This window comes from Cupressus sempervirens, chromosome 7, assembly GCF_028749045.1.
Source record: "Cupressus sempervirens isolate cs-2001-9-10 chromosome 7, ASM2874904v1, whole genome shotgun sequence".
In the NCBI taxonomy this organism is placed as follows: domain Eukaryota; kingdom Viridiplantae; phylum Streptophyta; class Pinopsida; order Cupressales; family Cupressaceae; genus Cupressus; species Cupressus sempervirens.
The window spans coordinates 616,731,693-616,754,324 of record NC_143124.1 but is presented as its reverse complement, the minus strand read 5'-3'; the positions used below and the strand labels follow the sequence as shown (position 1 = coordinate 616,754,324).

Sequence of the window (22,632 nt, the reverse complement as noted above, 5' to 3'; positions counted from 1 at the left end):
TGCTGCTGTCTTAAAAAGAATATAAAGAGGAATGTTTTCAGAAGTGAATGTATGTTCAAAGATATCAAATTAAAGAAGAGATATTTGTGCAATTAAAATATCCATCCTCTATTCTAAGAAGCAACGAAACTAAGGTGGAAGATAAGTTTCATCAGCAGTGGGAGTAGGAGCTTCCAGTAGGTTGGAGCCTGTGAAGTTTGGGAGTAGGAGCTTCCAATAGGTCGGAGCCTCCAAAGTGTGGGATTTGGAGCTTCTAGTGAATCAGTGCTTATAAAAAAAGGGGTTGGAGCCTCTAGTAGGTTGGAGCCTACAAATCATTGTAAATGAACATTTTATATAAAAAGCAATTACTTTGTCGTGGTTTTCTCCTGCATTGGATTTCCACGTAAATCTTTGTGTCATTGTGTTTATGTGCATAATTATTGATTTCGGCATTTAAAGTTATTTGAAGTCACTTGTGTGGTTAAAAGTTATAAATTGGCAAAATTGTTATTATACTAATTAACCCCGCCTCTCAGTATAATCATGTGCTCTACAGGTACAACAGTTTCGTTGAACCAAACTCACACTTGGACTCCTTAGCAAACACAGATTCATTCTTCAAAATGCTAAGAACTTCTTCTAAGTGTTTCAAATGCTCTTCCCACGTTTTTCTACATATCAAAATGTCATCAAAAATATCATAACAAACTTATGGAGCTACTTGATGAAAATCCAGTTCATGGAACATTGAAAGGTGGCTGGTGCATTATTCAGCCCAAAAGGCATGACTAAAAACTCGTAGTGCCAAAAATAACATCTAAAGGATGTCTTTTCCACATCCTTCTCTCGTACCTTGATTTGATGGTATCCAGATCTCAAGTCTATCTTTGAGAAGAAACAAGCTCCATGCAATTCATCAATTAACTCATCAATGCGAGGTATTGGGAACCTATTATTAATTGTCCTCTAGTTCAAAGCTTTATAATCAATGCACATGTGCATGGTTCCATCTTTTTTCTTCAACAAAACCACGGAAGAGGCAAAGGGACTCTTGCTTGGCCTTATATGATCCATTTCTAACAGCTCTCGGATTGCCTTTTCTATTTCATCTTTATGCCTTTTAGAATGTCTATAAGGAGTAGTTATAACCAGTTTAGCAACTTCCTCCAATTCTATTATGTATTAAATTCCTCTATCCAATGGGATACCATGTGGGATCTCACTAAAGACCTTGTTGTACTCGTCCAATAGCACCTTAATCTCAAGCTAAAAAATCCTTTTTCGCTGTCCTTGATTAGTAGGTGTGATGACACACTCTTCTGCCCACTCCATTTGATCACGTCTCATTATTCTTTCCATAATTTTGAAGGACACTATCTTTGGACTACCATTTATCATACCCCTTAAGAGAAGCTTCCTCCCTTCAGCTTCAAATTTCATTTCTATTGTTTGCAAATTCATTCTAAACTCACCGAGTGAACGAATCCATTGGATGCCAAGCACTGTATTTGTATCTCCAATAGTAACCCAGTAGAAGTCATCCTTTGATTCATACTCACCTAGTTGATTGCAAGTTTGGTATCTTACATGTATATGTGCTTGTAAAACCATCAGCAATAATTACTCTAAAGCCTTCACATTCTTCAATCCTCAAACCACTTCTTGCTACAATACCTTCATCTATAAAATTGTGTGTTGCACCTATATCAGTTAATGTGATTATTCGTTGTCCACACAATACACCTCTAATTCTGAATGAACCAATTTTCTGCAAGCTAGTTAATAGTGCCATGCAACTCTTCTTCCCATGTTATTTTTTCTGACTTGTCTAATGTGGAATCTCCTTTACTAGAGTTTGACTCAATCCATTGTCTTGAATTTTCAAAAGTTGATTTAAAGGTTGTAAAACACTATAATTCTTTTTCCTTGCCTTCACAACACACTAATGAATTGGGTCCCAAGGTTCTCTACATTGGAAACATAATTTCTTCTTTCTAAGGTCATTTAGTTGCTCATCATCTAATCTAGTTTGCATCTTCTTGGATTGGTCAGGATCCTTATGTGCATGTTGTTTATCCTTTTCCTTCTGGAAATGGAGGTTTCTTGGAAAATACTTGCTCCTTGAGGTTGATGCTTCAATTTCCCTTGTTCTTTTGAGAGCATCATGCAAACTTGTTAAGTTCAGAGCCTTAATCCAACCCTTCAAAGGTTCCATCAACCCATCTATGAAAACCACTTCTCCTTTCCGAGATATTTGTTACTGACACTGAGACCCTTTGGAATTCAGAAACAAAATTCTCTACAGTTGACCATTGTTTCCACTATGTCAACTCTTTTAAATCAAGCTCAGGATCTTTCTTGTCAAAACGATCTATGAGTTTCTCCATGAATTCAGCATAAAATACAATCTGATCATATGACCCAAGATAATCAACCTGTGATTCCGCCATTCATGAGCTCTCCCCTCCAAATGCAAGGTTTCATATTTGATGGCTTCATCCTCGGCTATTGGCCAGACCTAAAAGAACGTGTCCAACTTTTGTACCCATGATCTCACTGTAATTTTCCCTAAACCGTCAAAGAAAGTTATGGTCACCTTAGCAACTCTTCGGTGCAATTCTTGATTCTGAAACCTTCCACCATTTCCCTTTCGTGGTCTATTCCATTCTCTGAAAGCAATGCGATCTGAAAAGGGTTTTTCATCCTGGAAATCTGCTCCTAGTACTTGCCAATCAGCCCAAACCTGTCTATCAAATTCTTTATTTGTCTGCTTATTCTCTGCCGGTATGTTGTTGGTATGGTTGAGAATAGGCATTAATGGCCTTGAATGAACTGTAGACCAATGAAGTTTTCAATATATTATGTTGTTATTATTATTATTATTGTATAAATAATTATAAGTAATCATATACACACACACACACACACACACACACACACACACAAATTTGATGTTAGCTAGAAATCCTTATATAATAACAATAATAAACAACATTCAAAAAACAAAGGGCTGACTGACCAAAAGTGGGTTGACCGACTAAATGAGTCGATTGCATTAGTGATGAGTTTGTTTAAATATGATAGGGAGCCACGTTCTCGATGGGACGTGACTCCATAATGGAGTCAGTCCCATTGGAGAGATGACTCCCTGTTTTAATATAAATACCACTGGTACTTGCATGTTTCTAATATCGAACACATTTTCCATCAAACAAAAAGGTATCCCTTCCTTATTTTTCAGGATCAACACCTATCCATTGTTCTGTACCGTCTGTCCTAGCGCAGCAGGATTGTGATAGGTCCTGTGAATTGCCAAGTGGAAACAAGTCTTTTGTTTTTTGGGTTATCCACTCCATCATTGGTCAAGTGTATCCTTGTCATCCTACAAATATCAAGTACAGCGGCAGAGTAGTGGGCCCTCAATTTGTGGTGTTATAAAATGAGTTAAGACACCTAATAAGTATTCAAGGTTCAATACATATAATATATATATTGATTGAAAAGATTTAAATTTATTAAAAGGTTTAATAACTCTTACACAAATTTCAGTGAATTAAAGCAAATAAATCTGATAGAGAACTCAACACTGCTACTCCTATATTTGAATGTGAATTATGGCAATAAGACATTGGCAAAGCTTAAGACAACTTTTCTCCAAGGAAACTATCCAAGCCAACTCATCATGGTGCCAATTGAATTCGTAAAACCAATATGCAATTCACCACATCTACCCCAGCAGTGATCATAGCATAGGAAGGTATAATCCACTCCTGCCCAACAAACATACTCCTCAAATCGTCCCTTCATGTCAACAAGGACTGCAGTGTGATGAAATTCAAGGCAAACCTTGTAATGCCTAGACGAGCTAACTCCCTGCCTACTGTGTAGTCCCTCATTGTGCTAAGGACGAATGAATCTTTGTAGATAAACTTGCAAATACTTTTTACCTTTTCAACACATGATTTGACCCACTCAAGCTTACCAATTTCCTCCAACATGAGGTCAAGGCAATGTGCTGCACAAGAAGACCAAAATATGGTGGGATGCCTCTCCATCAAAAGTTTACCCACAACAATTTTAAATTAATTCAAAATTCAAAAATGTTAGGAAACTTAGAATTAGAAAAAATTCAAAATTCAAATAAATTTATTTTCAAAACTTGAAAAGTTATAAGTTTACATACAACAACATAACTTGTTGCATTATCCATCACCACCTGCACCACATTTTGTTCCCCCATCTCTACTATGACTTCCTCAATAACCTCACATAAGTATGTGGCAGTTTTTATATGAGCAGAAGCATCAATGGGTTTGAAGAACATAGTATATCCTACAAAACAATGAATTATCATCAACAAATTAGCAATGAACAAATCAAAATTTGAAATATTCAATTACGATTCACAATTCACAATGTATGTAGAAAGTAAAATGTTCAACACCTCCATAGGAAACAAGAAAATTGAGTATTCTATTCCTCCTATCCGTCCAACCAGCAGTCATGATGGTGCAACCCTTTTCGATCCACTCCTTTCGGTGGTCCTCAAACTCAACCTTCATATCCTCTACCATTCCATCTAAGAGGTATCCACTCAACTCAGCCTCAGTTGGGGCTTTAAACCTCGCATCAAAAATAGCAACTGCATCTATCATGTTTTGTTGATAAGGAGCCCTATCACAAATAGATTATGATTAGAAATTTAGATGATAAATCATTATGTAAGCTTGTAAAGTGAATATATGATTAATCAATGAATCATAAAACAAGTAGATATAATTAATATTTTACTTTCACCATAAAGAAAACAAATAAAAAAGAATCAATTACCTAGTGTAGGACCAGAAAACGGGCTAATATCTAACATACTATGAGCAAATCACAAACTCAATAAACATATATTGGTACCCTCTAGTCTACCATGAAAGCCAAATAAACAAAAGGAAGAACACAAAGTTAAAACTCCCTCTTTCACTTGTAGCTCCCATGTCCTTTCTTCTCCATGTGATGTGGCTCCAATTGCCTATAATGCACACAATTAGGAAGCAAAATCCTATGATAATGATAATGCTATGAGAATACTAAAAGATGTGATTTTAGCTTGAGAGGACAATAGACTAAGAACCTAGGGACCCAAGGACCAAAAATGAGAGGAAGAATGCTCATTTTATAATCAACATGAAAGATGAGAGCATTGGACTTGTCACCTTGGATATGCGACTTGGTAAGAGATTCCTTTGAGAATCTATGACACATATGACACAAGATGCCAAATGTAGGATTGTATGATGCTTTGGAAGTCAAACGTGGCTATAAATGGAAGAGGATCTATGACGCATCATACGACACCTCAAACCCACTTAAAGCCAAGAATCTATGACAATGGAAGCCAAATATGGATGTGCGTAAGGAATAAGAATATATGGATTATGCAATATCCTAGCCAAGTGTAAATGGAGAATCCACGATGTGTCATGCCCATGTGTCATGATGATGTCAGTATTATGTGGAATATTTGAATTAAAAATCCATTATTCCACACAAATAGAAATTAGTAAAAAATGAAATTAATGGTGGAAAATATGACTTAGGAAATTGAGACTCTCCATGGTTCATGAATAACGGATCAATTAATTAATTGAGAAGGTTAGTTAGGAAGAATTATTAGTAATGCGAGATGAAAAATGATTGCAACTGACATAGGATCAAATTATGAGTTATTTAATCCTATAGAGAAAGTTAGTAGATGATTGGCGAAGCTGATTAGATAAGTGCGACAATATCCTTTGATGAAATTTGACGATAATGCAGATTGACTAGGATGATGATGGGTAGACGAAAGCCATGGTCAAATTAATTGATTGATTAAGATTTGATAACATGCCAAGGACACATGACATGAATTAAGGACATGTAACATCATAAATGCTACAGGATCGAGATTGATTAATATGGTTGATCATAATAACATCAACATACACTGTCAATGTTATTAAGATGGTTTGATGATGTCATGACCTAACACTGAGGGACTCAACAATGTCCATGATCAAATGACAAGAATGACAGTTTGACCTAGCAGTGAGAGTCATGACAGTACTAAGGTCAGATTGATAGGTTTTCGAGGCACTGAGAGCCATGACAATGCCTAGGGTTGGACAAATGATGATAGATTTGGAATTTTTGACATGTTCCAAGTTGATCAAGACTGATTTCAAGTGATTCCGAGTTGATTTGGGGTGATTCTGAGTTGATTTGATATTATTTTTGATGATGATGAAATAGTTCCGAAATGATCTGCAATTGATGTGAAAGAGGATACGAATGATGACAGACACTGTTGAGGTATGATCAAGTTGGCCAAAAGATCAGAGTTAGTGGAATGAGACAATGGGATGAATTAGTATGAAAATGTGATGAAACCATAGATGCGAACCATTTTTGAGCGTCCACATTTTGCCCCTCTTTGATACAATGTGATTTCGAGCGTTGTGTTAAAGAATGCTGACGAAAAAGTCATAAAAGCACGCCCCAATAATGGTGGTATATATTGGTGCCTCCTCAAGAAATTGACAGACATAGGCATATGATAGGTTGATTTCATTGACAATGAGAAGACAAAACCATAGGAAGTGACGGATCACAAATTGGAGCTAAAATGTGAAAGTTATGGGCTCCGGAGTGCAAAATGGCATCGTGACCAACATAGAAAGGGCCTCTGGCACATCCATCTAGGCAGCACCAAACTATAAAAGGGCTTGAAGAGGGTTTTGAAAGCCATTTTCACCTTCACTTTTAGGAGAAAAGAGCTCTAGAGAAAGCAGAATGGATCGGCTACCCATGGAGCAACACCATGACGAATGAGTGCGTACCTATTGACGATGGGCAAACATAGGACCTCCGATGAGTACATTGAGGCCGTCTTTGTGCTTTTTATGCTTTTTCATGCTTTTCTATGCTTTTTTATGCTATTCAGGCACTTAGGAGTCAGTCGAGGTTAAACGGGGGTCCCGAGGCTAGGTTAGGGCATCAAATGCCCCAACTGCGCCCAAAACGCAGCCAACTGCGCAGTGGGTGCACTTGCCATGCCCAAGTGCGCACTGAGCGCACTTGGCATGACCAAGTGTACCATGGGCATAGTTGGGGGCCCCAACTATGCCCTACGATGCTTCGGGGCTCCAAATGAGGTCCGGATAGGCTCGGGGTTACACTAGCAAGACCCTAGGGTGATGTCAGACAAGTGTTAAGACTCAGACAAAGGTGGTCAAACTTAGGGCAATGTAAGTCAAACTCAAGTGGATGTTGACAGAGAGCGATGCAAAGGGCCCAAAAGGGTGCCAAGGGACTCGAAATGACCTGAAACTTGGACCACATGTTCAAAACCCTAGGAAGAGTTGAAAATCAAGGTCAACGTAGGCCAACACAGTCAAAACAAAGTCAAACTTGGTCAAACCTAGCTCGAATGAAGGAAAAAGTTAATAGAGGGATAGGCAGAGGGTCAAAATGATGCAAATGAGCTCGAAACGACCCGAAATTTGGTGGACATGTTCAAAATCCTAGAAAGAGTTCAAAACATAAGTCAACTCAGTCAAACATGCTTGGGAAAGAGTCAAACTAGGTCAAGCTTGGGTCAAAAGTATGTCAAGCTAGATACAAAGCTATAGTAGGTTGACATAGGTTGTATGGTTATGTAGGAGGATCTGCCCCTATTACGGACAAGGGGACATAGGCCGCATAGTCTTATGTTACGCCATCAGATGACTGCTAGTGAGCGAGGGATCTTGGACGGTCTTGGTTTATATCTTATTACATTTATGCTGAAGGTGAGAGGCAACAAAGCCCTACTGACAACCTTAACTAAGAGATGGCATTTAGAGATTGGTTCGTTTCATCTACCGACAGGAGAGGTTACAACGACCTTAGAGGATGTATGGCACATCATTAGGATACCAATTCATGGGGAGTTAGCTTTATATGACCTAGCAACTGGGGGAGCAGCATTACACCGATTATTCGGATGTGGAGATGCGGAGCTAGGTATCCGAGATTATGAGATTGGATAGGTCCTATTGGTGGCACGCCATGAGCAGTTGGTAGCTGTGATCTACTAGGTGATCGGTGGACTATTGATACCTGATAGGCATGGACATGGATTCCCTCTCAAATGGGGCCAGGTGCTAGAGTGGATGATCATGGAGGAGATTATGTTTGCTTGGGGCCCATTGTTGTACTATTATCTACATCAAGTAGCATATGGAGGTGGACTAACATTTAGCACTGGGGGTACACAGTTACAGATCTAGGCATATGAGCATATTGCAGTATTCAGGCTACTTGTAAAGAGGGAGCTAGTGGAGGACATGGCATATTCATATAGTTAGAGGCGTACTAGCACGAGGACTATTAGGGTACACGAGGTACTTTCGGCATCAAATAGATACTATAACAGTTTATCTAGAGACCCTACAGAGATTGCCCTGGATGGGACAATGATGAGATTCACCTACCATACTGCAGATAGGAACGCTATCTCATAGGGCGCACAGTGATTGGGCACTTAGTGATAGAGATGTACCTACCAAAGTGGGTACGTAGATAGTTTGGCGAGATACAAGATGTGCTGATAGGTCTAGCATTATTTGCACGGTCCAGAGTAGAGGTCCAGGATTGGGGAGCACCTATCAGGACACAAGTGGCTTATGCACAACTAGAGGAGTTACAGCGAGGGTATGGGGAGCAGCAGGATGTAGTGGATGCAGCCACGACAACGGTATATGATAGATGGTTTGCGCAACATCGTCTGAGGCCCTTGACAGATCCAGCAATGCCAGTACCACAGACGAGATCACAGGCAAAGCAAGATGAGGAGGATAAGGACGATGGGGAAGAAGATGAGGACGATGACAAGGAGGGGGGAGATGAGGACTATGATGGGGAGGGAGATGAGGATGATGATGGAGAGGAGGGGGAGGATAGAGAGGATGTTGAGGGAGAGGATGAGGGAGATGATGATGAGGGTGGAGACAGTGGGGGTGGGGATGCTGATGGAGGTGGTGATGGGGGAGAGGATGAGGATGACTATTGGGAGGGTGGGGGTGATGGTGGTGAGGGAGGTGATGAGCATGACATAGGTGTGGATGCGGCAGCGATGGACGTCGAGGATCCAGTGGATTACACCAGGGGGACACTAGTGCCGGTACAGGCAGGGCCTAGCCAGTTAAAGCTTATGGAGGTGATCAGAGGTCTCCGGAGTTAGTTAGACCGGGTTGTAGCGGAGAGGGATGCAATGATAGTAGAGAGGGATTAGGCTATGACAGAGAGGGATGCCGTAGTGTGCAAGGCAAAGAGGGCAGTGCAAGAGTCCCACGAGTTCATTAGCAACATCAGAGATTCAGACTTCCGAGAGATGGCTACAATGATGACCAGGGCGCATATGGAGACAGAGTACTGGAGGGATCAATATGAGAGGGTAGTGCCGCCACAACAGAGGGTAGAGAGCTTCCATGCATCGAGATCTCACTCACATCGGACACAGAGGACACAGAGCAGTGCAGGGGTGATGGGACCAATGAGGCTACCACAGGCAGCAGAGGAATCATCCTCGAGGCCAAACAGAGGCCGCGAGGCTAGGGACAGCACAAGGTGACACTAACATGCTCATGTACAGAGGGGCTTCTCTATTATGCTTTTTGGTTTTCTGTTATGCTCTTTCATGGTTCACACCTACAAGTAGTTAGTATTGATGTAAACCATGGTCATGTCCTATGATACCTTTGCGAGACATTTATGAGATGTGCTTATGTTACGATGACTATATGAGATGGTTTATGCATATGTTTTATATAGATGCATTTATGCTTTTTTATGTGAACTTTTATATAATGATATCGTGAGTTGGTTTATTACATGTTATGCGTAGGAAATGACATCTTTATTTTTGCCACATGTTTTTCTCATGAATGAATGCCTAATGAAATGTAAATGATATGGAATGTATGCAAATGATATGGAAAGAATGAAAATGAAATGTGAAATAACATAAATGCCATGTTTATGCAAAGATGTATTGCTTTGGATTGTTTTGGACCTTTGACATATGCAGGAAAACAGGATAACAATGCTTTTGATGTATTAGAGTAGGAGACCAAGGCAGCGGATGAAGAAGACACAGAAGATAAAGGAGATGAAACGAGGAATAGTTAATATGAGGTAAGGACTTTTGCTTTTGTAAAGTGCACTATATGTCAAATGGAGCTTTATTTTGATATGACAAATGGAATGCAACGTATCATGGCATAAAGGGCCAGAGCGCAAATGCAAACCTTTTGCATAAACAAGCACGATGTAGACAAAAAATGGCCTTGTCTTTCCTGAGGCATATGTACATGCCCCAAACTCTCAAAGGCACATTGTAACAGACAGAAAATAAGAGATGACCATGAACCATCCTGGCCACTCTCATAAATCAATTTATATCATTGAGTGGCATAGGAACATGATCAAAGAAAAACAATGCAAAAAATAAATCACTCACTAAACAGCGTGAGCCAACAGCTATCATTGTCCATGATTACTTGCCTTTTAGTGTTCTAGGTCTTCAGATAGTGTTTGATAGGTTGATCACATGATAACTCTGATTGTTGATTTAGTTTGATAGGTACATAGTGACATGTTGGATTAACTGTTAGTTCACATTGCTCAAATAGGTGTGATTGTCATTGAAGTGTAGTGCTTTGAGTTTCAATCTGCAAAGTGCAAGTGTTTATGCAAAAAGGGTGATAATCCACAGTGAGTATTTACAAGGTTTATTACAAATTTTTGATGGGCTTTTGTGATTTTTAGGGTTTTTGAGGATAATTGATGTTTTTGTGTGACTGGTTTCTTCAGGACGTTTTATGATTTTTATAGATTTTTTTAAGATTTTTAGGATTTTGTTCAGGTCATTATTTGAATTTTTAGGATTTTTTCAAGATCATATTTGAATTTTTAGGATTCTTTTCAGGATTGTATTTGAATTTTTTTAGGATTTTTTTCAGGATCGTATTTGGATTTTTAGGATTTTTTTCAAGGTCATATTTGGATTTTTAGGATTTTTTCAAGATCGTATTTGGATTTTTAGGATTTTTCAAGATCATATTTGAATTTTTAGGATTTTTTTAGGATCATAAAAGCATACACAAGTGTTAGCTCCAATTTGTTAGGGGATAAGTCCAATGGATAAAAAGTGCTTAGGGCTATGGCCCCAGTTCAAGTTCAAACTCATGCACCATGTAAGTAATATGCTCCCAAACAAGATGCGAACTATAGGCCAAAGACAAAGTATGTACAGACTGGTGATGCTTTAGGTAAGATAACGATGGACATTAACCAGTTCATGGGCCATGATCAAGGACTAGGGATAGTTTGCAATATGAAGGATATGATCAGGGAATGGAAAAAGGGGGAAAAACCAGATGGAATCTCGATAGATGGAGGAGCAAAAACTGATTACACATGGCACCTGTTTGCTAGGTTTTCACTGTGGTACTTGCCCAAAGCACCTATTTGCCAGATTTTCACTTTTGGACAGAATTTTTCTCGACTCAAATTTTCGTGCCAAGATGCATGTTTGCCAAGTTTTCATCAAGGCATCCTTTTTTTCATGACTTTTTTCACTTTTTTGTTTCTTTTTTCATGACTTTTTCCCTTTTTTTTGATATTTTTTCAGGACTTTTTGAAAAAATCAAGTAAATTATTTGTGGAGGTGCATGATGTTGATGGACATGGGTAGTGGTTCACCTTTTGGAGTCGCAAGCTGATATACTTCGGACCCAAATGTTGTAGTAACTACATAAGGTCCTTCCCAATTTGGTTCAAATTTGTCTGGTTTCTCTCTATGCTACTGAGCTTTGTAGTTCATTTTCAGGACTAGATCACCGACCTCAAAATGATGACCTCGGGCATTCTTATTATAGCTTCGTTTGAGTCGGTTTTGGTAAGCTTGTAGATGTGTCAAGGCGGCTCGTCTCTGTTCATCAAGCATTTCTAGTTCATGGAGTCTAGATATTCGGTAGTTCTCATCATCAACAACATCTTGTAGGGACACTCTCAATGATGGTATTTCAACTTCAATGGGTAGTATGGCCTCAGTGCCATAGACAAGGGAGTATGGTGTTGCGCCAGTGGGAGTACGTACACTTGTTCGGTAGGCCCAAAGAGCTGGATTTAGTTGTAAGTGCCAGTCTCGACCAGAATCATTGACAGTCTTTTGGAGAATCTTAACAATGGTCTTATTAGATGCTTCTGTTTGGTCATTGCCCTGAGGATGGTAAATACTAAAATATCCATGGTATATGGTGTACTTCTCGCAAAGCTTGTCCACATCTTTGTTTTGAAATGAACTACCATGGTCAGTAATAATAGCCAAGGGGACTCCATACCGACATATGATGTAGTTCAGAATAAATCTTGAAATCTGCTTTCCAGTGGTGAAAGTTAGAGGGGCAGCTTCAACCCACTTGGTAAAATATTTTGTTGTTGTGATGATGAACTTATGACTATCAGAAGGAGGAGAAATAGCTCCAATAAGATCAAATGCCCATTGTGAAAAAGGCCACGGAGATATGACTGGCTATAATTCTTGTGCTGGTGCGTGGATCAGATTGCTATGTATCTGGCACTTATGACATGTTTTGGCAAAATCATAGGCATCTTGTTCCATGGTTGGCCAATAGTATCCAGCTCTGACAAGTTTCTTAGCTAGACTCAGACCATTGAAATGACCTCCACATATACCTTCGTGAACCTCATGTAAGGCAGTTTCAACTTCTTGCAAGTCAAGGCATCTCAAAAGGGTTTGGTCAAAGGATCTCTTGTAAAGGGTGTCACCGATGATGACGTATCTAATGGCTTGACAGATAAAAGCTCAACGTTCAATTTTGGATAAGTCGGGTGGTAGGATTTGGGTGTGTAGGTAATCGTAAATGTCTTCATACCAAGGAGAATTGGGACCAACAAGTTCGCACACAAACTCAAATTGAGGGAGCTCAAATGCTAGAATCAGAAGTTGCTCAACAAGGAACTCACAACGTTCCACATTTTGAGGCATATCAATCATAGAAGCAATGGTAGCCATAGTATCAGCTTGCTTGTGTATTCTTGGTAGCTGACGAAAAGAGATAGTGACAAATTTAGATTTACGGAAGTCTGTCATCTGCTTGTAAGGCATTAACTGATCATCTTTGGTTTCATAGTCATCATTGACTTGGTGGATGACCAATTGGGAATCACCAAAAACTTGCAAATGTTGAATGTTCCATTGGATAGCTATCTTAAGTCCTGTGATCATTGCCTCGTACTACGCTATGTTGTTTGTAAAATGGAATGCTATCCTATATGACTTGGGGTTTATGTCTCCTTGGAGAGTGATAAACATAATGCCAGCCCTAAACCATGTCATGACTGACCACTACTTCGGGTTTTCCTGCTTCTAGGACTTTGTTGTTATAAGTCCCTTGCTGTTGTTATGTTTTTATTTCTGTAAGAACTTGGTTATTTTACTTCCTTTGAAACTCGAGACTTATGCTAAACGTATTTTCTGTTTTGAACTATGTTGTTAGCAGTGATGGTGATTTAGGATTTTAAGATTCGAAACTGGTATATAAATAATTTCATGTTGATTGGGTAACGATTATGTTTATTATGTTTTAACTCATTGTAAACTGCATTCTGTGTTTGTATACTTTGGAAAGAAAGTAAATATATATTGTATGATTAATTTGAATGTTAATATGCTATATATATATATATATATATATATATATATATATATATAGAACGTGTCATTGTATTTTCGTATGTGTGATTAAGACGGGATTAAATTATTTCATTGGATTTGTTTTCAGTTTAGCATATAGGCATATGCTGTAATGGGGATTAAATACTTTATATTGCTTATACCCTTGCGATGGTTTTAATTACATAACTTATATTCATTTATATATATATATATATATATATATATATATATATACTTGTTTTAAAAGGGGCTAAATACCCTAAGTTGTGATTGGCATTAACATTTTTATTTTAAAAAGGGTTTAATTACCTCTTAAGCATCATGTAACCCTAAAAAGGTATCGAATGCCATGAAAGAGGAAACATATTCGTTGTGTTAAAAGCCAAATTCATGGCGATGGTTTTGACACTGTCAAATACACGGCTCTATGATTCTTAATGGGTATTGAATGCTTGTATTTGAGGAATAATGTCACTTAAGGTTTGGTTGGCCATTTCTTGTTGTGAGTCGGGTTTTTTGCAGAATATGGGCCGGAAACTAGGCCGCATTGCACTGCTTGTCTTAACATCTGTAATCTTGTTGCTGAGGTATCGGCATAATGTTGGTTATTGTTGGGATTCTTCTACTACATCCCATTGTGAAGTCATTTGCGAATTATTATGTGTCAGCTGTGTGGAGATTGTTACCAATTTGATTCGGCATTTGGGGCTTTGGCATCGAGTTAGATTGCAAAGCATTTTCCATCTTCAATTTTCACATAGGGGCAATTTCTTACCCTACTCTCTCTCTATTTGCAATTGCAATGTTATTTCAATTGGCATGATGTAAATGGTTATCAGTTTTACATATTGTGAATTCACATTCAAGGATGGGTATATGCAGAGCATGGCACTGTGTGCGATGCTTAGCTCTGTATATATCCACCTTTGAATGTGGAGTATGAAGATATCATATTGGGTGTAGTAATATGTATATATTCGAGTTTTGCCCTAAATATAAATATTGTTCACCGAGTTAAACCCGGTCAGAGCCTCATGCTTGCGACAGTTAATTAGTATGTGATTGTGTTATATGTGGGTATTCGGCTTTGACAGGGCCGAGCTCTATGAGAACCCATATTTTAAAGCTCACTTGTTTATTCGCAGCAAATCGGTGAGAGGTTTGGCCTCAGTCATGAGTTTGCTTTAAATTACGGGCTCATGACCATAGTCGAGGGCAGAGGCATTTTGTCGAATAGTTAGTGTGAAACCATAATAATGTTGAATCTACATGTTATTAGCATAACATCTTTTATGGTTATTGAAATGTTTGAAAATTTCCATGAGTAACAGCTAATACACTGTCTGAACATTATAGTATAATTCGAATTCCTTTATAACAGTTACTTGAGGTTATGTAAACTGGTAACATGTTATGTTGTGTCGCATCTTGTCTGTTAGTATATTGGAGATTCTAAATAGTAAATATGATGTCCATGGGTCAGAACTTGCAATTTGGCAAAATGGAAATGAGTTTGTATGATCACTCGGTACCATCGATTATGTTCTTTTTGTTTTAAAACAACAACAGAGCTTGGAAAATTTAGTTAACTGTACGCTGTTGGGAATTGTAAGACATGATTTTATTTGATTTGTTTTGAAGCATTTTAGATATGCCAATAGTATTTATATTATGATGAAAATTATGTGTGCGAATTGGAATTCTATTATTTTAATGATGTTTTCTATCCAATATTGAATTGAAGATTGTTTTCTATGAAAAAGATAGATTTATGATTTATGTGTTTGATGATATGTTATTCAAAGCGAGAATATCATATGTGCATTGTATTATTATCTTGGCCGATTCGAAGGATAAGTTTAGTTTGTTATAACAATAGAAATAAGTAGTATAGTATTACGACTGGTAAATATCATTAAACTGATGTAACAGTTTAGTTATATTTACGAGATCGTAATATTGTAGTATTTATTTCTGTTGTTAAAATAACCTAAGTTTACTTTCAAGTTTGGTAGTAGAAGATGAGATTTTAAAAGATGAATGTAATAGCATGTGAAATCTGACTGTTATTCATTGCGTGTGCATTCTTAGAATATCTGTTTGATGTGTATTTTAAGGATAGCTGTAATGAACGTATATCGAGGTGGCTGAATATCGAATTATTCTATTCAGTTAATTAATTCAGTGATAGTTTTAAGATGAATTGGGTGGGTTAATTACATATAAAAGATAATTGGCCTTACCTATGACTTAAACCAGTAAGGTTAAGTACGGAGAACAAGGCAAGTCTCTATTACGTCATTTCACGAGTACCATAGAGAATTCCACTATGTGTTGTCTATGAGCTTACCATATACAGATGCAGTATCTTAGCACCATAGTGATGACACCTCAGTATATATATGATTCATTTATTAGCTATTCTTAGTGCGAGTTTAATTTTGCTTTGTTAAGAAGATGGTTACTTCTTGCATATTAAATTTAAAATTGCACTATGTTATTTGGTTCAGATATCTGCATTATGGTTTTATATATGTTTATTCTAACATGTATGCAGGTGGACTACGCTTTTCAACTCAGTGTGTACTGAGCCCTCTTTGTGTTGTGTTGCATTTTTGTGTATGTTTCAAGTGTTCAAGTTGAATAACTAGTGCTAAGGAAGACTGTTGAAGTTACTTCTTGAAACTGAATTTGATACTTGTAAAGTCCATATTTTGGACATAGGCATCTAAGAATGATATTGTTCTTCATTATTGTACTGAACTCTTTATGTATCAACATCATTATGACAATTTATTTGGATGATATCTACTTATATTTTGAGGTCTTCGAATTGAGAGTGACTCAATCATTGTTCTTGTTCTTGTAATAGTTGGTTATTAAAAAAAAGAATTATGGTTCTTTATGCTTGTTCATGGTTTCCTAGTTTTTGTTTTTGATTAGTGTAGCATTATAAACCATTTCTTGTATGTGATCCATCAAAGTAGAGCTTCCATTCATTAGCTATATCCATGTTAAATATGGCTTCATCTGGAAAGTCTATCAACATGGGATGATCATCTGTCATAGGTGCTTCCGCTAGCTGATCAGCTATCACTTGCCCTTTGATTGCTTTTCTATCCACATATTCTATGTCAAATTCACTAAGAATCATAACCCATTTGGCTAAGTGCCCTATAAGAGCGGCCTTGCTTAGGAGATACTTTAGTGGGTCAATCTTAGAGACAAGCATTGTTTTCTGATGGAGCATGTAATGTCTCAGCTTTTGGGCTGCAAAGACAACAGTGAGGCATGCTCGTTCAATGAGTGAATAATTTAGTTAATATCCCACAAGTGTTTTTCTGATGTAGTAGATGGCTCACTCTCTTCCTTGTGCATCGTTTTGTGCTAAGAGAGCTCCTAATGCGGTATCTGTAGCAAATATGTATAGAATGAATGGTTTGCTTGGAATAGGAGCCATCAAAACTAGTGGTTGCAGAAGATAATTTTTGAGCTGTTGGAAAGATTCTTCACACTGGTTGTTCCATTTAAAGGATACTCCCTTACATAATAGGTGTTGAAAGGAGTGATACTTATCTGCTAGTTGTGCAATGAATCTACAAATAGATTGTAATCTTCCTTGTAGGCTTCTTAATGTTTTTAGATTTGTTGGAGGAGGCATTTCAAGTATTGCTTTTACTTTCTCAGGATCCACTTTAATGCCTCGTTGAGAAACAATGTATCCTAGGAGCTTTCTAGAAACAACTCCGAATACACACTTTTTTGGATTTAGACGGAGCTTAGCTTTCCATTCTATTGAATGCTTGATCGAGGATGCCCAAATGATCCTTTCTTCTATAGGATTTGCAAAGTAAATCATCGACATAGTCTTCCATGAGGATGTGCATGAAATCATGAAAGGTGGTAGTCATTGCTCTTTGATATGTTGCCCCAACATTTTTAAGACCAAATGGCATAACTTTCCAGCAGTATGTTCCCCAAGGGCATGTAAAAGTTGTTTTGTGTTGATCTTCAGGAGCTATTCTTATTTGATCGTAGCCGGAAAAGCCATCGATTACTAATAACATCCCATATCCAGCTGTCATGTCTACAATGATATCCATATTTGGTAAAGGGAAATCATCCTTGGGACATGTCTTGTTAAGATCACGAAAGTCAGTGCATATCCGGATGCCCCCAGAATGTTTGCTTACTGGTACTAAATTAGATATCCATTTTGCGTAGTCAATGGGTCTAATAAAGTCGGCATCCAATAATTTCTTTAATTCTGCTTTAACAAGGAGAGCAACTTGAGGATGCATCTTTCTCGACTTTTTCTTTACTGGCTTTACTCCTGGTTTTAGTGGTAGGTGATGGAGTACTAGTTCAGGATCTAATCCCAGCATATCTACATAGGACCAAGCGAAGTTGATCTGCCTCTCAAAGAATCTGATAAATTCATCTTTTTCCTCTGGTGATAATGAGGCTGCAAAGTGTATGATCTTAGGGTTGTTAGGTGTTCCCAGATTTATCTCTTCTGTCATTTCCACAAGTAATGTTGATCTTTCCCTCAATGGGGATATGTCCAATCTTCCATCCTCGGGCACCTCAAAGAGGTTTTCACTTTTGGATACGTCCTTTATTTTTACTTTTTCATGGTCTAATGGCGCCTTTCGATTTTCACTAAGAGACCTACTTTTGTCTTTTTTTGCTATTTTTTCAATTTTGCGACTGGAAGATGGAGTTGAATCCCCAAAATATGCCATGATGTTTAGGTCAATGGAGAACCCTGACTTGTGATCACCTTGTGGTAAATAGTCATAGAGCTCAAAGAATTCATGTCGGGTTCACCAATTGTAGGACCAGAAAACGGGCTAATATCTAACATACTATGAGCAAATCACAAACTCAATAAACATATATTGGTACCCTCTAGTCTACCATGAAAGCCAAATAAACAAAAGGAAGAACACAAATTTAAAACTCCCTCTTTCACTTGTAGCTCCCATGTCCTTCTTTCTTCTCCATGTGATGTAGCTCCAATTGCTTATAATGCACACAATTAGGAAGCAAAAGCCTATGGTAATGATAATGCTATGAGAATACTAGAAGATGTGATTTTAGCTTGAGAGGACAATAGACTAAGAACCTAGGGACCCAAGGACCAAAAATGAGAGGAAGAATGCTCATTTTATAATCAACATGAAAGATGAGAGCATTGGACTTGTCACCTTGGATATGCAACTTGGTAAGAGATTCCTTTGAGAATCTATGATACATATGACACAAGATGCCAAATGTAGGATTGTGTGATGCTTTGGAAGTCAAACGTGTGTATAAATGGAAGAGGATCTATGACGTGTCATATGACACCTCAAACTCACTTAAAGCCAAGAATCTATGACAATGGAAGCCAAATATGGATGTGTGTAAGGAATAAGAATATATGGATTATGACATATCTTAGCCAAGTGTAAATGGAGAATCCACGAAGTGTCATGATGATGTCAGTATTATGTGGAATATTTGAATTAAAAATCCATTATTCCACACAAATAGAAATTAGTAAAAAATGAAATTAATGGTGGAAAATATGACTTAGGAAATTGAGAATTTCCATGGTTCGTGAATAACGGATCAATTAATTAATAAAATTAATTAATTGCGAAGGTTAGTTAGGAAGAATAATTGGTAATGCAAGATGAAAAATGGTTGGAACTTACATAGGATTAAATTATGGGTTATTTAATCCTATAGAGAAAGTTAGTAGATGATTGGCGAAGCTGATTAGATAAGTGCGACAATATCCTTTGATGAAATTTGACGATAATGCAGATTGACTAGGATGATGACAGGTAGGCCAAAGCCATGGTCGAATTGATTGATTGATTAAGATTTGATAACATGCCAAGGATAGTGGACATGAATTAAGGACATGTAACACTTAACTGACATCTTAAATGCTATAGGATTGAGATTGATTAATATGGTTGATCATAATAACATCAACAAACGTTGTCAATGTTATTAAGATGGTTTGATGATGTCATGATCTAAAACTGAGGGACTCAACAATGTCCATGATCGAATGACAAGAATGACAATTTGACTTAGCACTGAGAGCCATCACAGTACTAAGGTCAGATTGATAAGTTTCATAGATTGATAGGTTTTCGAGGCACTGAGAGCCATGACAATGCCTAGGGTTGGACAAATGATGATAGATTTGGAATTTTCGACACGTTCCAAATTGATCCAGACTGATTTCAGGTGATTGCAAGTTGATTTGGGGTGATTCGACAACGAAATGAATTAGTATGAAAATGTGATGAAACCATAGATGCGAACCATTTTTTAGCGTCTACACCTGACTGCAACAAATGGAATGTTGCAAAAGTACCAAAATTTGCAAATTTCTTTTCTGGCGGCATCATGAATCTCCTTGTTCAAACCCATGCCCTCAAGCGTGGGTCGTGAGCCAGGAGTAGTGTAGTGCGCAAAGTAACTATCCAATCAGTTCTTTTGTACTTTAGGCTACAATAGGTTGGACTCAATCTTAGTATAAGACCGGCTAGCACTAGCATTAGCACGAGCCCTTAACCCTTCAAGTTGCATTTTCTTCTCCAATTTCTCTTGTTCATATTTTCCTAATGCCACTAAACAACTGCATTTTCCCTCAGCAATTTGTTGAGTGCAAATTGTAATATCATGTCCATGTATAGCAGCATTGTGGTATTTGAATCTATAAATACCACCAGAATTTATTTCTTTAAAAAACATGCATTTCATTTGAAATTTAGTTCTTCCAGGAAAGTCTTTGGTATATTTCCAACATTCATCTTTTTTACCCATTGTAGAAAATGAAAGTTAGGGTTGTTGCAATAAGAAGATTCAAGTAAAACCTCAAAGTTTGAAACTAATAAACAAAAGTTACAAAACAACAAACCCTACTTCACAATTTAGTAAAACTTAAAAACATTCAAGATTTGCAAATGAAAACTAAAAAAATTTAACAAAAGATGCATAATACTCTTAACATGCAAAAAAAATCAACACATACCTCTTGCAAATGACTTGAGGAGTGTTGCTATTGACTCCTCAATGCTCCCAATGCAATCTTATGGCCTCCCCAAATGGACTTTTGATCTCTTTGGTACTCTTCCTTTTTGCTGGTTGCAAACCTGTGGTTTTTCTCTTCTCTTCTTCTCTCGCTTTTCCTCTCTTCTACTCATGCTAAACAATTAGAAGGCCCTTTAGGGCTAAAACAAAGATGAAAGGAAAATTTATATTAAAAAAACATGTGTTTTTATTAAAAAACTGTCTTCACTTTTGGCTGCCCACGTGTCTAATTCATCGGGCCCATTCATGCAATTTTTTGCATGAATCGCATGAATCTGACAAAAAATCAGTGATTCAATTGATCGGCTCCGAAAAAATAGCCATACATGAATCAAATCGCCAAATTGGCAATTCTAGCAATTTTAGGGCAATTCTTGGAACTATGATATATATACACACACAAGTTTGCATATTAGTATAAACTGATTATTCAGATGGTTCGATCTGATCTTGATAGTGATCAATCAAAGCTATGATGCCAAGCGATCAAATTGTGTAAACACCACATACGATCTGCACATACTGTAATCATGACTGAGGATCGGTGTATGACTTTACAATCACACATGATCTGCATATATTATTATGAATATATCATTGCCAATGGAAAATAGGCTCCTTCAATGTGTGCCATCAGCGATCATGATTATAGTTAATGGTTTGTTAGTTAAGGTTTGTAAAGGGCGCCTCATGTATAGGCATGACCCTATGGGCTCAAAGGGCACGTAGAGTCATTTAAACCCATATATATATTGAATTATGTGGATCGCTACAAACATATCAATACATTGATATTTTTACTAGCGATCTGTATATACATACACCTGCAATAAACAAGGACAATATCACTATCATTCAATGTATATTTTGAACACAAGAATAATATATCAGAGTAATCCTAAAGCATCATATACCTCTACTACTGTACTATTGCTAAATAGAAAATTTTGTAAGCATCCACATTCACAATAATTAAACAATAGAATCAAATGTTAAACTCTACCACAAATCTTATTCCTTAACATGGTATCAGAGCCTAGTTGGTAGATAAAGTATTAAACCAACTCTGATATCTGCTTCAAGATCACTGAATATTTTCTCCATTCAACAAAACAATCATGGCAAATAGTATGAGAGTTGAGGATAGTGGAAGGCGCTTTAAATGTTGTTTCATGGAAGATTCAAATTATAGAAATGCTTCAAAAACTTGAATTGGATTCACTCATAGAAGAAGACAAGAAAATGCCTGAAAATGAACCAAAGAAAACAACATGGAAAAGGTGTAATAATAAGGCTAAGAAAATAATCATTGATGCAGTTAAAGACCACAATCTTCCATCCATAGAAAAATTAACAATTGCTTATGCAGTGTTTAAAACTATTCAAAATACGTATGAGATAAACAATGCTAGCAAGTTGCTTACCTTAAGACAGTAACTCATAAACATCAAAATGGATAAACGAGATACTATTTCATCCTATTTCTCAAAAAATTCTGATTTAAGAGAACTCTCTACAATTGGAAATAATGTAGATGATCTAGAATTATCTCTAATAGCCCTTAGAGGACTACCAATATTATGGGAATCTTTTACCCAATGCATTGGTCGACCTTCTCTTCCCAAATTTAATCAACTCAAGAACGATTGCACTCAAGAAGAGTCTCAATTAATCTCAAGAGGTATCATCCCTAATAAAGAGGAAGAGATTCAAGCCTTACATGCAAGATCAAATAATAATAAGGGTAAATTCAAGAGAAAGAGAGGAAAGAAAAA

The 22,632-nt window shown here is 37.3% G+C and overlaps 1 protein-coding gene across 3 annotated transcripts in view; it reads right to left on the bottom strand.

The window, feature by feature from the left end:
• The window catches only part of LOC149548220 (uncharacterized), a 162,077-nt gene that overhangs the window by 4,215 nt on the left and 135,230 nt on the right, over positions 1-22,632 (bottom strand). Inside the window, exons 7-8 of one of the 3 annotated variants that reach the window (XR_016354004.1) lie at positions 4,427-4,656; positions 4,166-4,314 (exon numbers count right to left, since the gene is read on the bottom strand). The exons of the other annotated variants lie outside the window; for them this stretch is intronic. The gene's annotated coding sequence lies outside the window, so the exon portion shown is untranslated. The remainder of the gene's footprint in view (positions 1-4,165; positions 4,315-4,426; positions 4,657-22,632) is intronic. 3 annotated transcript variants of the gene reach the window in all.